The sequence below is a fragment of the Humulus lupulus genome, chromosome 3, assembly GCF_963169125.1.
Source record: "Humulus lupulus chromosome 3, drHumLupu1.1, whole genome shotgun sequence".
Taxonomy (NCBI): Eukaryota; Viridiplantae; Streptophyta; class Magnoliopsida; order Rosales; family Cannabaceae; genus Humulus; species Humulus lupulus.
Window position 1 is genome coordinate 260,190,356 of NC_084795.1, and position 4,856 is coordinate 260,195,211.

Sequence of the window (4,856 nt, forward strand, 5' to 3'; positions counted from 1 at the left end):
AAAATAAATTAAGTTGAAATTAATATTTTTATGAATTTATTGTAATATATTTTACAATTGAAAATATTAATTTTAAATTTAATTTGTGTTTAATTTTCAGGAAATAAATTGCATTTGGACATTAATAAAAAAGAAAACAAAGAATGGTTAAAACTGAAAAAGAAAATGAAGAAAGTGGCATTTTTGAGGAATTGGGCCCAGTCTCAAAGGCCCAAACCAAAGGCCCAGCTCTTCCTTCCTCTCTCCCCAGCTGCCAGGTGGCGTGCTCTCCTCGTGTCACGCATCCCAGCAACTCTCCCAGCCAGCCAACCTCATCGCGCCACGTTGCATCTTCAGCAATGCCAAATGCACCCTTCAGCAACTTCACTCCATTAACTCAACACTCCAACGTGTCCTCGCCAGCCAACGTGCTTGAAGGAATGAAGCCCAACACCTTCCAGCGGGCCTAGCTTCTCTCCAGCAGGCCTAGGCGCAACGTAACCCTTCTTCAGCAGTGACCCAACAAAGCCATCCTCCAACCTGGCGACCTGAGGCCCAATCTCCACCAAGACCCGACTCCAGCCATTTTCCTTCAACCCAGCTGCCCACGTGGCACATTTTCATTGGATGGAAATGGGTCAAAACCCTATTTTGTCACCAGCCACTTTCAACTCATGTTTTGTGGGTATTGGGCTTGGCGAAAATTGCTATTTTGAGCTTTAAAGCTCATGTTTTTGTGGTATTTTAGAAAATGGGAAAATGACCATACACCAAAATAGCTAGGTTAATATTAATAATAAGATTTGATTTTTCAAAATCATATTTTATTATTAATATTTCAGATTTATTTTGTAAGCCCCATTTTGTTGTTTAATTTCTTTTTAGTCATTTTCTCTCTCTATAAATAGGGACTCCTTCTTCACACTTAGTATGTAATTTCTAGAGTAAAATAAACTATAGCAAAATTTCTACTCACTTTCTTCTCATATTTTCTTTTTAGAATTTTGTGAGAATAATGAGCATAATGGCCTAATCTTCCTAGGAAGGTTAGGAATGATTCCATATGCTAGTGATGTTATTTTGCTACTTTGATTTACTATGTTCTTAATGTAAAATATTTGAGTTATTTATGTTCATTCACCTCCTTCTGTATTTTGTTATCTTTATTTACTTATGCTAATAGTATATAGGATTAGTCTTGCTCTTTCTATGTGCTTCTAATTAGTAAAAGTAATATTGATACATAATTTTATGTCTAATATTTTATTGCATTATTGCCCTTGGGTATTTTGTCATTTTTATATTTTTCATAAGATTAACATTGTGTTTTTAAAGTAAAGAACTTTATAACTCAAATGAACTTTTGTTAGAAAAGAATATGGACTTTAATGTTAGATTTTCCAAGTAAATGTTGGGATGTGAACTATTTACTTGTGTATTTTTGTAAATCAAGTAACCAAGTAACTAAGCAAGCATATGGATGATTCTTGAAACCTTTCCATTTCTCAAACTCTTGATTACATCTTACCTTTATTTCACCTATCTCACTTTATCACTTTATCACTTTATCTAAAAGACAATACCAAAATATCAAACATCTTTTCAGTTACAATTTTATTTATTTCTTGTTACTAACTTTTTGTGTTATTTTCTACTAATCTTTTGATTTTAGGTTACCTCATTGTGGATCAACCGCTCGATTATACTACAACCACAGCTTAGTGGTAGTCACATTTTGAGCGTTAAACAAATTTTGGTGCCGTTGCCGGGGAGGTAGTTTTCAAAGGTTTAGTGAAATTTTTACAAAAATGTTGGCAACTTTATTTGTATTTTTGTTGGTGTAAATATTGTGTTAGTATAGTCTTTATTTTTTTTATTTGGTTATTATTATTAAATTTAAAATATATATATATATAAAAAGTTAATTATTTATATGTATTAATATTTTCTTTCTTCTTTTTTTGGTAAAAAAAAAAAAATTATACATATATAAATATACATATAAAAAAGACATATATATTTATTTCTTAATATATTTTTTTCTCTACTTTTCGGATAAAACAAAAAAAATACATTATATAAATATATAAACTTATATTTTCTTTTCTTTTTAACTATAGTTTCATTAATCTTTCTTTTTTTTTCTTAATTTTTTTTAGTTAAATAAATATTTGTAGAAAAAAAATTGTTATTTATCTTCACTTTAATTTTCTTTTCTTTATTTTATTTTTGTGTTGTTTATTTTGTTGCTTAGTTTAGACTTTTACTTTCTTTGCCTTAGTTTTCCATAGGATTTAGGTTTTTCAAAAAAAAAAAAAAACAACATAAAATTGTTCATAAAATTTTAATAAAAAAACCCTTAGTATTGGGAACAATTGTGTAATATTACAAATGGTAGAAACCGATATTGTTCTGTCTAGAAAGTAGGGGTGTTCATATAAACCGAAAACCGCAGTTTGGAACCAAACCGCACCGCACCAAACTGCCAAAAGCTGTAACCAATGAAACCATTTTTTGATGGTCCGGTTCTGCTCAACTTTAATGGTTTGGTCACGGTTTCTAATTTTTTAAAACCAATTAAACCGGACCGGACCGTGGTTTTTTCTAAATTTTTTTTTTTTTAGAAATGATGGTTCAAAGGTTTGAACCCCTACACTTAAGTTAATATAAAGTCTACCAAACCATCCAAGGCAAACAATTTAATTGTTTATGATATGTTTTTGGGTTTATACATTTTTAGACCTTGTGTTTTGTCTCATTACCTGCTTAGACCATGTGTTTTGTCTCATTACCTGTTTGGACCCTGTGTTTTCACAAATTAATTTTTGGACCCTATGTTTTATAAAATAGTTCAAAAAGACCCCTAAACCCGATTTTGATCAAAGTTTTTTGAACTAAAATTACAAATAATTCATCAAACTAACAACTCAGAACAAAAATACAGTCATTCTGCCTAAGAACTGTGTTGTTATATTCAATTTTTTGTTCATCAAAATCAGGTTTAGGGGCCTATTTGAATCATTTTACAAAACACAAGGTCCAAAAAATAATTTGTCAAAACACAGGGTCTTAACAGGTAATGAGGTAAAATACATGGTCTAAAAAGGTATAAACCCTATGGTTTTAGTAGTATTTAATACATGCACAAGTTTCTAAAACTAAAAAAATATATACATATAAAGTCCCACATTGTTTAGAAAGTAAACATTTCTTTTTCTCACTTCTATAAAATGATTCAAAATACTTAAACTTGCAACAACAAAGACAATAAGCTTCTTGTAGACTTTTATGGTCTTAAAAGTAAAGCTAAAATTATTATTATTTAAATACAATTATTTAGTTAATTATTTTATAATAAAAAAAGTTTTAAATTTTAATAATTTGGTTATATGGTTAAAACTAAACCAAACCACATCAAACCGTTTATTTATGGTTTGGTTTGGTTTGGTTTTTTAATTTTAATGGTTTGGTTTGGTTTTTCATTTTGAAAAAACCGCATGAGCGGTTTGGTTTAAGAAATTCTTCTAAACTGCACCAAACCAAACCGTGTACACCCCTACTAGAAAGATTGGTTGTTAAATAAGGTTTGTGATAGCGCTACCCTCCACACTTACCTGGGAACCTCGGGGAGTTCTGTCTAGGCAAGTGTGGGTCTAAAGCGGTACCTTGGCAACCTTCCCAATCGGCCTGGGAACATTTCGAGCATCTACCTTTGCACTATTGCATTGTTGAACTTATTACTATAAGAAAACCAAGCTTGTTCTGTCAAAATAAGTAATTTCACTCTGCTTAAAGGTTGTTTGGTCGAAAAGGTTGACTTGTGATCCACTATACTTACTCAGTAACCTTGGAGAGTTCTAGTAAGGCATTGGGGATCACCCAAAAACCTCCAAATCTACCTGGGAACAAGTTTAACAAAAAAAAAAAGAAAGAAAAAAAAGACATAAAATAAATCTAATTATGATTTCCGAGAGTGGATGAATCATCACGAAACTTCCAGTGACACTTCTTCCAATTCATCTGCCACTCCTACCGGAACTCCTTCCACCAATCCTGCTTCTCCACAAACTTTCCCTGATAATAATCCATTCGCAATGGCTCACAATGATGAAATCCAACCAAGAACTCTCAATGACTACCTCCATCCTACTCGCACTTCCACGCCTTCATGCATTATCTTTCCTCCTATATGCCCGCATTAGACTTTAAACTTGGCATGATTCAACTCTTGCCCACATTTCATGGAATGGAAAACGAAAGCCCATACGTGCATATCAGAGAATTCGAGGAGGTAGTAGCCACATTCTATAACCGAGCCGAAAATGCCGATGCTATGCGACTAAAGTTCTTCCCTTTCTCTTTGAAGGACAAAGCCAAAAGCTGGTTATACTCTTTGAGGCCTAGGTCTATTGGAACATGGGTGGAGATGACCAAATCCTTCTTTCTGAAACACTTCCCTAGCCATAAGACCAACAGTCTAAAACGACAGATTTCCATGTTCTCCCAAAAGGACAATGAAACGTTCTATCAAGTTTGGGAAAGATTCAAAGATCTGTTAAATCAGTGCCCGCACCATGGCTATGAGAACTGGCGTTTGGTCAGTTACTTCTATGAAGGCCTCACGAGTCATGAGCGCCAGTTTGTAGAAATGCTATGCAATGGTGAATTCCTCGAAAAAGAGCCAGACGATGCTCTTGAATATCTCGAAGAAACCCCGAAAGAGTCTCACACCTGGACTTGTCCAAGTGCTACTGACAGCACCAACCGACACAAACCATCTGAGATCTATCAACTTCGAGAAGAGGATAGTGTTAAGGCCCAAATCAAAGCTTTGAAAAAACAGTTTGAGGTCTTAATGATGAAAAATGGCCAAAAAT

The 4,856-nt window shown here is 33.1% G+C and overlaps 1 non-coding gene across 1 annotated transcript; it reads right to left on the reverse strand.

Moving 5' to 3' along the window:
* Positions 1-4,453: 4,453 nt before the first annotated feature.
* Positions 4,454-4,560, reverse strand: LOC133828060 (small nucleolar RNA R71). Its single transcript, XR_009890704.1, has one exon. It is a non-coding gene; the product is annotated as a small nucleolar RNA R71 (small nucleolar RNA).
* Between the last annotated feature and the right edge of the window lie 296 nt (positions 4,561-4,856).